At 43.7% G+C, this 12,301-nt stretch overlaps 1 long non-coding RNA gene across 1 annotated transcript in view; it reads right to left on the reverse strand.

Moving 5' to 3' along the window:
• LOC141251766 (uncharacterized) overlaps nt 1–12,301 on the reverse strand; it is a 153,934-nt gene that overhangs the window by 71,509 nt on the left and 70,124 nt on the right. The window contains exon 2 of the long non-coding RNA XR_012313386.1: nt 9,796–9,906. This is a non-coding gene — a long non-coding RNA (uncharacterized lncRNA). The remainder of the gene's footprint in view (nt 1–9,795; nt 9,907–12,301) is intronic.

A 12,301-nucleotide genomic window follows, 5' to 3' on the forward strand; every position in this document is an offset into this window, starting at 1 on the left:
GGGCGATGAGATCCTAGCCTACCCTGACTACAGCCAACCGTTCCTGCTGTATACAGATGCCAGCAACGAAGGACTGGGCGCTGTTTTAAGTCAGAAGCAGAATGGCCAAGAAAAAGTGATCGCATACGCAAGCAGGAAGCTCCGCCCGACTGAGAGGAACCCAGAGAACTATAGCAGCTTCAAGTTGGAGTTCCTGGCCTTGGTCTGGGCCATCACAGAAAGGTTCAAGCACTATCTGGCCTCCAGTAAGTTCACTGCCTTTACTGATAACAACCCCTTGACCCATCTTGAAACAGCTAAGTTGGGGGCACTGGAACAACGATGGATGGCTCGGCTGTCAAACTACCAATTTACAATTAAATACCGGGCGGGCCGCAAGTGTCACACTGACACTGCGTACAGGAGGTCAAGGGCCTAAGCTGACCCTAAGCTGGGGCCCTGACTAATCCCTCTACCTGGAGGTACTGTTAAAGGTACAGAGGTCCAGGCCGCCAGCGTAACCCCTACCTCCTGAGGATCCCTGCACCTCAGTAATCTAGTCCTGAGAAGGACCCCGATCACAACAATAGGGGACAGGAAATAATATGCCAATACACAGTACTTAGACGAACGAGACAGTACAAGGGTCAAACCAAAAACCACCTTGCATACAAAAACTACACCACAACTACAGAGGGAACACCAACGGGAAAGGAGATAAATGATAAAGCGAGGAAGGGAAAAACCACACCAAATACACTTAGCTCAGAACTCCAAAATACCACGATCCGCTCTGTTTGTCTGTATGAAATGCTTTCACCGACGCTTCCCTAACAGACCAGCAGGCATTTGAAGGAGTCCCACTACTGCAGAATTGATTGCAGCTAGGCGAGGCAGGACCTCGTCTAGCACAGAGAGAGAGAGTTAACTCCCTCACTGCCGAAAAACACAAAACACCAAAAACTCAGCTGCGAGAAGTCAGGCTGTGTAATCGTGACGATCTTCGTGGCGACACACCCGTGACAGCAAGAACGCCAACGCCGATGCCCTGTCTAGGATGCCTCACCAATCAGACACAGAACAAGAAGTGGATGACCTGGAAGAGATAGAGCTACCTGCCTTTCACCAGAATGGGATGATCCACAAGCAACGAGCCTCCAGGAAGCAGCGTGGAAAGAAGTTAAACCCCCTGCCTCACCACAGCTGGAAAGAGACCCAGGACAGCGACCCGGATGTCAGCCGCATCAAACAGCTGATAACCCAAGAAGGTGCTTCCCTGGAGAAAGATGTGTCTCTGCAAGCAAAGCAGCTGTGGAATGAGAGGAGCCGGCTGTTTATCTACCGTGAGAAGCTGTGCCGGAGGTACATTAATCCAAGAACCCATGAGATGGTATGGCAGATAGTGGTCCCGAAGACAGACATCCAGATGGTATTAGAAGCTTACCACGATCAGGCGGGGCACTTTGGCTGGAAAAAGCTAGAGACCCTGCTGAAGTGTCGATTCTACTGGGTAGGAATGCACAGCTCCATTGAGAGGTGGTGCCGGGACTGTGGACCCTGTGGCCTAAGAAGAAAAGACTTCAGCAGCCAGAAAGCACCCCTGCAACCCATCAAGATGAGTCGGCCCCTGGAGATCGTGGCCCTGGACCATGTCAAGTTGTCCCCCAGCAGGTCAGGATACTCTTATGCTCTGACCATCGTGGATCACTACTCACGTTTCCTGGTGGTCGCCCCCGTCAAAGACCTGACGGCAGAGACAGCAGCAAAGACATTCCAAGCATACTTCTGCAGACCCCACGGATATCCTGAGCAAGTGCTGACGGACCAAGGCCCGGCCTTTGAGGCTGAGGTGTTCAAGGAGTTCTGCCATTTGTATGGTTGTAAAAAGATAAGAACTACGCCTTACCACCCACAAACAAACGGTCTCTGCGAAAAGATGAACAACATCATCGACCTGCTAAAGACCATACCACTTGAGGAGAGAAACCAGTGGCCAGACCTACTACCAGACCTAGTGGATCTGTACAATCATATAACAGTCAGTTCCACCAATTGCACCCCAGCATATCTTATGCGGGCAAGGCCAGGAAAGCTGCCCATGGATCTGGAGCTTGGTGTTGTTGAGCCTGAAGCTGATATGACCACTGAGGACTGGGACAAGACCAGACAAGAGCAGTACAGAAGGGTACAAGCCTGTGTCGAGGACAGTCTTACTCGGGTGAGAGAAAAGCAGGAGAGTCATTATAACAAAAACACACCTGCAGAACCCTTCACACCAGGCGAAACAGTATTGAAAAGGAAAAGACGCAACCACAAACTTGATGACCAGTGGGAAAAAGACCCCTACACTGTGTTACCGTCAAGGTTTGACAACAAGAAGACATGTAAAATCAGTCGAGACGGAGGAAGAACGTCTACAACAGTGTCCAGGGACCACCTAAAATTGTGTCCAGATTTACTGAAACCTCAGGAACAAGTGCCTTTCACAATCCAGGAAGAACCTGAAGAAACAGTGATCCACACTGACCTAGGAGACTTCCCAGCAGATTGGCCTCAGATAGGAGGAGCAGTAATCATCCCAGTACTCCAATTCTATGAACAGCCAGAAAACCCTCCACAGCAAGTTGAACCTGTAAGTGCTGCAGAAGAGCCAGCTCAAGAAGTATCCCCGGATGAAGGATCCCCGGTAGGAGCGGAGCAAGAGGGCCCAGCCAATGGTAGACTTGCCAGCCCAAGAGAGAGGTTAAGGCAGTTTTACAACATGGTCACACGTAGAACTGGTAGAGTAACTGAGAATGCAGACACTGATAACCCACCAACCACAGCACTACGCAGATCAGCACGTAGCACGAGAGGTAAACCCCCTGCTAGGTACACGCAGTAGATGGTCAAAAGTTATGAAAGTGTAGATAGTTACCCCTGGGGTATTGTGTAATAAATTGAAATGTATTGAATTAATTGTGTATTTTCATGCATGTTTCTATTAATGTGTGCTTTGCCTATTTACTTTCTTATTCACCTAAGAACTGCGTGCCTGAGGACTGTGTGCAGCCCAAAAACTCTTTTGGTATATAATTGTGCTCCTTGGAGTGCCCCTTTTTTAGGTGACCTCAGAAGAAAAACCTGTCTGGAGTGGCTCTTTTGGAGGTCCAACTCGGGATCTTCATGCCCTGCAGCCACCCCAGGGCCTACGTAGAGGGTTTAGGACAGGTCCCTCAAAACCACAAAGTACTCTATTTTGTGAGATGGACATCCAGTTTTGGAACCTCACCATAGGAGACTTGAAATCTGAGGACACTCTGCTTTGTTATTGTTATGTAATGTTTAAGATTGGTGCCTCCCATAAAGGGAAGATTGTTCTTTTATTGCTTAGGTTTCCTATTGTTTTATAAAATGTACTTCAGCCCGGGAGTGCGGAGTTTAACTAGGGGGGAATGTGACACCCAGCTGTGCTTGGTATCACAAATCCTAGAAGGGTGTATTGATGGATTCCTCCACAAGAGGCCCCCATAACCATTCACACATCTCCATCTTCCACCTCAGACCAGCAGAGGGAGCCCGTTAGGGATAGATAAATAGGGAAGGTGAAGCCAGGCAGTTAGTCAGTTGGTCTAGACTGGAGTCGACAGAGAGCAGAACCTGTTGAGAGAGTTCCTGCAGTAGAGAAGCCTGAAAGAGATCAGCCTGCAGTGGAGCACAGTCCAGACTCAGTTGTAGCTCAGAGAGGTGAGCTTAGGTGTGCCGGCGCCATAAGATCGGTGAAGCGCGGCAAGCTGCCGTTAGTGTGAGTGGCCTAGTGAGGGCCCGAGTAGACCGAAGGCGAATGGAGAGTTAGTACATAGGGGGCAGAGGAGCTTAACTAGCTCACACCGAAGAAGTTACCGGACGCCGGGTCCGAAGCTTACCGGGATCTCCATGACCCAGTAAGATAAACCGGAATCCCAGGTGAACTACAAGCGCCAGGATCGCTAAAGTGCTGATACGTAACAGAGCCAGGAGACACATAGGCCCCGTAAGTCGGGAGCGCGTACTCCAAGGAAAAGCCCTACCACAAGGTCAGCCAGCGCAGGACAGAGACAAAGTTAGGCCTAGCTCCAGGCAGGTCAGAAACTTACTATGCAGAGGCAAGAAGCAGGAGGCCCAAAACCCGCTCATTGGGGAGGATCCTGACATGCACCCTTCACCCTACAGTGCTCCGGGACGTGCCTGAATTTCCATCAGTAAAAGGTACTGAAGTGACTATCGTGTCTGTCCCTGTTCTTGCTCTGACCCGGCTTGGTCTCGCCTGTCCTGCATATCCATTTCCTTACACTGCCCTGAGGCCTAGCTCCACCTGTGGGGAGCTATACCATCAAGCTGCCTTATCATCGGCCTCAGTGGACTGCGCAGCGCTGGTGATCCTCACCAGAAACCACAGGTGGCGTCACGAACTCTTTTATTAACTTAACAAAATATCCACCCTTTTTAAGGAGAGACCCCAGGGTACGGGCCCGGGAGCCGACCACCGCGACATCCCTGAAGGCCAGGCTAAAGTCCCGGGTACCGAGTCATCCCCCATTCCCCTGGGCAAGTCAACAGCATCTTCCTTCTACTATATTTGTACCATTTCAATATCACTAACAGAAGTTTTGTTTGGCCTTCCAACCAAAATTAAAGGTGGTGTCCACTACTTTGGGAAAAATTAATAATGGGCACAGGGTTGTGTAAAAATAAAAAAGAACTATATTCATCTACTAGCCTCCAACTGCTTCCCTTTACTGCTGCCTGTCTCCCCCGCTTGTCTCCTATCTTTCTCTTTTAGCGATAGGCATCAGGCGACCACTGCAGGCAATCATCGGCCAATTATTGATTTTAGCAGTCATGCTGGACCAGGAAGAAAGTCTCAACAGTATTAATGAATCAATTATGACAGTCTCTAAATGGGTTAACACTGAAGGTTTTTCCCAGATCCTTATTGAATTGGAAGAGATATTCAGAAGAAAGTAGGATCAGGCATGACATTAATTTATTCTCAGGGTAGTTAAGCTACTAGTGACTGTCTCTCAGAAGGAGCATGATCACTGGGCCCACTGTTAACCCATCTCTTTGGTGTAAGGCCAACTTAAATGGGTTGTAGGCTAGATAGATATTGATAGCCTATCTGTAACAGGTTATCTAAATCAGATTGCTGAGGTTCCAACGACAGGCAACCCTATCAATTAGCTGTTTGCAGCGCAAGCAACGGGCAGAAGTAACCAGTGTACCGAAGCGGAGCAGCACAAATCTCTACACAGTGGAAGGACTGTTTTCAGATCCTGCAGCTAAACTCCTAGAATCTATCCTGCAGTACCTGAGAATGGCCACTACGCAGTGTTAGGAGCCGTGCTGTTCCTGCTTCGTATACTGTTCACATCCGGACAGTACTAAAGATGCAAACAACTGATCGTAGGGCTGCCAAGTGTCGGTACTCCAGCGATTTGATATTGATGACCTATTAAAAGATATAAGCACTGACAATATGGGACAATACTGCATGATTGGTAAATAATATCATAACCAAAAAGGAGCCCCTTAATTGACTTGGATATTGCATTGGGTATTGTTCTTAATGCTTGTAAGAACATAAATGTTTGTGCAGAAAATTGATATAAATGCATATCCTTCTTCTTTGGGTTTAAATTAATAGTTAACATTAATGAAAACCTCTTTTCTTAATTTGCTCTGTTCAGTGTAATGAGAAAATAATGTATCTTACCCAAGTAAGGATTTCCAAGCACATATTTCCTTCCATTTCACTTTCCTTGTGCTTCCTTTCCGAATTAACATAATGAAAGTCATTATCGCAGCCTGCAAATTAGTGATGTTAACTCAAGATGTACTCTGTTATATCAGATCCCACACGTAATAACTCTGTAAGCCGTGCCAATCAAAAACTCATCCTTCGCTAATTAAACAAAAATTTTATATGCTCATGTAGGCCCCAGAAATTCTTACGCGCAATCAATTTATAAGTACAATGTTCTTTATTATGTCCAGCCAGCCTCACAGCAGAAACAGGAATGTTTGCAGGTTCTCCAGTGTTAACATAGAATAGAACAGAAATTCACATCTTGTTGTTTTCCACTTGGGTAAGTTCCTTTATGTTCGATGGATTAGCCAATAAAAAAGGTAATCTCATGTGGTCTCACTGCTGTGATCACCTGTGATCTAGTCGTAACCTGTTGGAGAGCCTGGAAACAAGTATGACCCAACAGTGTCTCCATGTGGAAAATAAAGCATTACACACATGCATGTTTTATAGTGGACTGAGAAATGGATTAGTCCAAGGTTATAGTCCGGTTTCATTTAAAGGGAATCTGTCAGCAGGTTTATGACAGAGACCCTGTCAAAATGTATCACTTAGTTTTCTGGACACAACAGTTATTATAGAATCACAGTTTTCTCTGTTGCAGTTCTAGCAGAACTCAGTTGTTAAGCTGTGTATAACTAGGATGCATGAAGTCAGTTGTCCTGTAATGATAATCTTCTGTTGATAACACACTGATTGTATTGAAAAATTAAAACACAGATTCATGGCTCGACTCCAGGGCTCGATCCATAGACCTCTGGCTGTGTGATTGGTTTCCCTCTCTGTTGGACCACAGCTTGTGTTGTCTTTGTCCAACTACTGATAATGCTCTCGTCTTTTTTTTTGCTTTGTTGTTTTGCTTCTGTGCAGGTGTTTTCACTTCCTCATTTAGTTTGTCTTATCACACATTGGGAGGGGCTATTTATACTCTTCTTGCACATGCAGTCTTTGCTGGCTATATTCCAAGTTAGACAGATGTTTGGAGTCCCAGCTTCCCAGTTAAGGATTATCTTGCTGAGATTTTCTCTATTGCTTCTCCTGTGGTTTGTTTGCATGTTCCCTTTCCCAGCACTCTTCCCATTTTGTTATAATTAGGGTCTGGGGGTTTCCATGTATACCAAAGGTCTTTTGGAGTTTCTTCCGTTTTCTTCTGTCTTTCATGAATGTGTAAACACGTCCTTAGCCCTGTGCCTCACCCTTTGTGTGCACCACATTCTATTGTTGTTTTGGGTTACACTCTGTGTATAGTTGAGGGTGCAGTTAAGGACACACAGGGTCAGCAGACGTTGAGTGGGGGTGCCATTACATAATTTTAGGGTGCTAATCTCTACGGTCAGGTAGGGACAAATCAGGGTCAAGTTAGGGATTTACTTAGTCTGTACAGGAACCTGTGGTGTGCAGGTTGAATATCTTCCCTGGTTTGTTCATTCCCATGTGAATATTAGGGCTTAGTCATAACACATAGCCCAGTAAGTAACACATAACTGTAATCAGGGTCTCTTTCCCTACACCATGGTGCTCTCAGATTACATAGAAAAAATCTGATGACAGATTCCATTTAAAGTAATTTTATGGTCTTGCTCAGTTATTATATGAAAAGCTCACCAAAAGTCTCTAATTTGCTACTCCGAAAATTAATTCTTTATATTTATTTGTACGATAACTAAAGCAAAGTGATGATGCATCCACAGTAGTGTGAAACATTATCCAACACATAGATACATAGGGGCCGATTCTTTAAGACCTTGCGGACGCCAATCATAATGATGGGCTTGCTGGAGTGCGATGTGCTGAATTCAATAAGAGGGGCACGCCACAATGAATTTAGGGCATCTTATTAATGTTTGGCACCATTTTTGCTGAATTTTACAGGTGGAAATGGCTGAGAGCAAAGCTGGAGCAAGATAGAGGTGCGACGGGGGCGTGACACAATCGCCTGTCTAATTCATGACAAACTGTGGTGCTCCCTAGGTCATAAATCTTACTCCAGTACCTGAGTGGAGTGAGGTTTTTGGCATAGCACACAGAGGTGCATGCATTCCATCCAATGCTAAATGCTCCAGATTCATGAAGGGACATGCATCCCGTCATAAATCATGAGCTTTCTCCCAGCTGACTGACTAAGGTGAATACATAACCTGGTTATATGCAGAATCAGCCAGGTGCACCTATCAAAGCGTGTAGAGCTAGGTCTTTACCGTAGCCTACCTGGCTTTGTTGCACTGTCGATACACTGCTATACACATCTGAGTACTGTTTTTTGTAACTCATCCAGAGTAATGCACTGTATAAATGTGAACCCAGCCTAGACTGTTTCTTCAGTCCTGTTTGAGAGACATGGTTTAACCCCTTAAGGACATATGACATACTGATACATCATATGCTGGCTCCCTGACTTCGATGCAGGGTCGCGTACCAAGCCTGCAGATAATAGCTATGTTATTCATCAATTATCTGCCTCAAACAACTGCGGGTCGTTAACATGTGCTGGCAGTGGGGTGCATTATTCCATGGGGTGCCATTGGGTTGCCATGACAGCCAGGGGTCTGCTGAAGATCCCTGTGTCTGTCATCACGGTACTCTTGTGCAAACCAGCCAGTAGCTGGCATTCATAGGAGACTATGATTTTTGCTGTATATAGCACAAGTGATCAGATCATTGCAAGTTCAAGTTCCCTAAGTGGACTAGCAATTACAGTGAAAAGTGGAAAAAAAAGATTTAAAATGGTTAGTGAAAAAAAAAAAAAAAAGTTCAAATCATCCTTTTCCCCTTTAAAAAAAATATATATTTGGTATCGTTGCGTTTGTAAAAGTCCGATCTATGAAAGTATAGAACAAATTAATCCGATCCGTAATGAGAAAAACAAATCAAAACGCCAGAATTGCATTTTTTCGGCCTCTGCAACAACACAAAAAGATGTAATAACAGGCGACCAAAACACTGTATCTACCTCAAAGTGATATCGATAAAAACATCAAAACGGGTGCAAAAAACAAGCGCTCACACAAGTCCATAGCCCGAAAATTAAATATGCTATGGCTCTCAGAAAACGGCGACACAAGCAAAATTTTATTTTTTACAAATTTCTGAATTACTTTTCAACACTTAAATAAAAATACAAATTATACACATCTACGTAATCGTAGTGACCTGGAGAATCATATTGTCTGGTCATTTTTACCATAAAATGAATGCTGTAAATAATGAAAAAAAAAAAACATTGCATAATTGCGATACTTTCTCTACTTCGCCACACTTGTATTTTTTTCCCCGCTATCCAGTGCATCACATGGTAAAATGGATAGTGTCATTCAAAGTACATCTCATCCCCCAAAAAAGCAAGCCCAGACGCAGCTATGTCAATGGAAAAATAAAAAACGTAATGCTCTCGGAATAAGGGGATGGAAAAACGAACACTCAAAAACTGAAAATCGCCCAGAAAAGAGCGCGTAAGTTCTTCCATATGTATGAAATAGCTATAGAATCCTGCGAAACAAAAATAATTAAATCAAGTGTTCTAGGCAAACAGCCATGAGTCACATATTAGATTGATGTACAAATGGGTCATTAGTATGCAGAAGAGTGGTCATTTCTAGGCACTCTACTACAGAGCACAACTGTGAAAGGCAGAAGGGCAATCCATTGTTATTAACATTAAGTATTTCATAATGCTGGGCGATATGTTGTGCGTGCAAATAGGGAAGACACAGGAGACTTTTACATCTGATAACACTAAATCATATCCTTCAATCTAAGCTCCATTTACAATATCTGCCTCTTTTGCTTCCATACATAATCCAACAAACTTACACTAATGAACTATGTTTAACCACTGCACGACCGCCGATGGTAAATAAACATCGGCGCTTGCTGGGCTTTGTGCAGTGCCGATGTTTGTCTACAGTTGGCGATCTTGCAGAGTCCGGGACCCCCAGGAACCTGTAAGCATCGGGATTCTGATGCAGAACGCTAGCTGTGACCCCTCTTACCTTATCAAGATCTGATTGATTGAGGTCCTGATGACATCACCGTCATTGTTAGCCAATAACAGCAATTGCTGGGAGAGTTTTTTGTAGTAACAAACTTGCCCGGGTGATCTTCTGTCAGTTAGAGATCAGAGGAGAAACAGTGTGACAAGAGCTTCTGAAGAGAGCAGTGAGTAAAAACACACACACAAATCAATAGATTCCCCTGTTTCCCAGTTAATCTCATAAATGTATTAGTTAGGATATAGGGTTAGATAGGGTAGGTGTTTAGTATAGCATAAGTTGATTAGATAAATGAGATTATTCATGATTAATATATTTATATTCTTAAATTTAAAATAAATTATTAGGATTAGGGTTGATCGCAATTGTTTTACTGATCAATTATTAATAGTTCCATCAATTATTTGATTAATCAATTAGTTACAGTAATCAGTTACATTAATCAGTCAATTCGTTATGGTAATCAGTTAGTTACCAGAATCAATTAGTTACATTAATCAATTAGTTACATTAATCAATTTGTTCATTTTTGCATTAATATACACATACAAATACTATACACTATACTATATATACATAATTTGATAGGAACATATTTTTTACTAAAATATAACTAAAAAATATAAAAAGTAATAAAATGGCACGCCAGTTTCATACTGCAGAGGACACGCATGCCCTTTTATGTTGACCGCGAAGAAAGTGTAATGTAAAAAGCCGATGGTTTTGAGGGCTTTAGTTTCAGCTACAGTGATAGCCCAGAAATGAGCAGTCGTTCTGGTCCATCCTCAAACACGACAAGGAACAGTACAAGACAGGCAAATCACGCTACTGGAGAAACATTTCCAAATCAGGGTACAATGCCCAGTACAAGCAATGCCCCTAGTGCTAGTGAATGCCAAAGTACAAGGGGCTTTGCCACTTGTGGAAGAATTTCCCAGATGGGAGGCTTCGGATTCGGCTACTCCATTCATCCCTGATTTTAATGCCATCCCTGGTATTAAATGTGGAGGTGGAAGATTTTGAACTAGCTCATTTTTTTTAATTTGTTTATGACAGGTTACTAAAGCATATTTTCCTCCGAACAAATTTATATGCTTCCCAATTAATCAGTGAGAATCCACAATTTCATTATGTAAAATTAAACATTTTTTAGAACTTACATTGCCCATGTGGCTTGTTAAAAAAAACGAGCAATGTGTTATTGGTCTAACTGTCCTGTTCAAACCACCCCTGTGACCCCCGGGACCGGAGGATATGTATGCGTCATAGTGAGCGTAGCCGGACGGAGCGAGGCCACGTCCACTGACCAGGAGTATGTATAACGCATACATATCCTCCAGTCCCGGCTCAAAAATTGGAGAATCCTCGCACTGCATAGTACGTGGGCTGGGGATATTCATAAGTCTGCAGTCAAACACAGTGACTGCAGACTTAACGATTTGAACCGAACAACCTCTTACTGCTTTAAAATTAGACACAGTTATCAATATAAACCCCTTTGAAAGTTTGGTGCATTTAGGACTATCTAAAATAAGTTTGCATTACCTATGGCCAGCAAAGAAAGTTGCCAATTACCACTTGCAAAAAAATGGTTTGACTTTTTTATACCAGTTTTTCATCATAGGGGGATATGTGTACACAAAGTTGAATTAAAAGGAATCTGCTAGCAGGTTTTTGCTATGTAATCTGAGGACAGCATGGGGTAGGGTTTATAACACAGAATACAACAATGTGTTACTTATCAGGCTGTGTTCTGTTGTTTACTTACAATGAAGGTTTTATCACCTGGTGATTATCATTGCTGTGACTAGCTGGTGATTGGGCTCTCGACTCAACTTCTGTGATAAGTAGCTCACTGTCAATAGACTATGTATACAGAGAGCCTGGTGTGGGCAGGGTTAGCTTCGATTTTGTCAGAACCACTGCACCCAGTACACTAAGTGATACATCGTTGGATTCAGAGTCTCATCATCCTGCTCTCTAATGAGGTAGCAAAAACCTGTTGACAGATTCCCTTTAAAGGGGTTATCTGCTACTACAACCTTTTATTACACGACTCAGGGTGCTGCATAGATGTAAAAAAAATCTATACTTACATGCTCCTCCATTTTCAGCCCTGTGTACCCACACAGTTTTCTAAGATAAACAATGTCATGTGATCACTGCAGCCAATCAGTGGTCCTATTTCTGTAGAGTAGAGGTGGCATCTGGTAAGGAGCCGCCTCTACTTTTCCATTAAAGCAGAAAAATCCTCCCACCTCCCCCATGTAAATGTGTTCTGGTGCATAAAGTATGGGGACAGAAGATTGGGATTGCTCAGTGACCAGGGATTATGTTGGCCCATATGAAACAGAGGGTAAACATGAACCAAACAACTAATAGAGCTGATGGCGCTCAATACAATTGTAGTAAATGGAACTTTATGCCTCCTAGGTTGTATTTCTACAGTCCAGTTAGTGCTAGTAGTGATTACCTAAGGACACACCCAATTGACAAGGGGAATGGT

Source organism: Phyllobates terribilis, unplaced genomic scaffold, assembly GCF_046119375.1.
Source record: "Phyllobates terribilis strain yellow unplaced genomic scaffold, ASM4611937v1 Scaffold_2__4_contigs__length_985480577, whole genome shotgun sequence".
Classification (NCBI taxonomy): Eukaryota; Metazoa; Chordata; class Amphibia; order Anura; family Dendrobatidae; genus Phyllobates; species Phyllobates terribilis.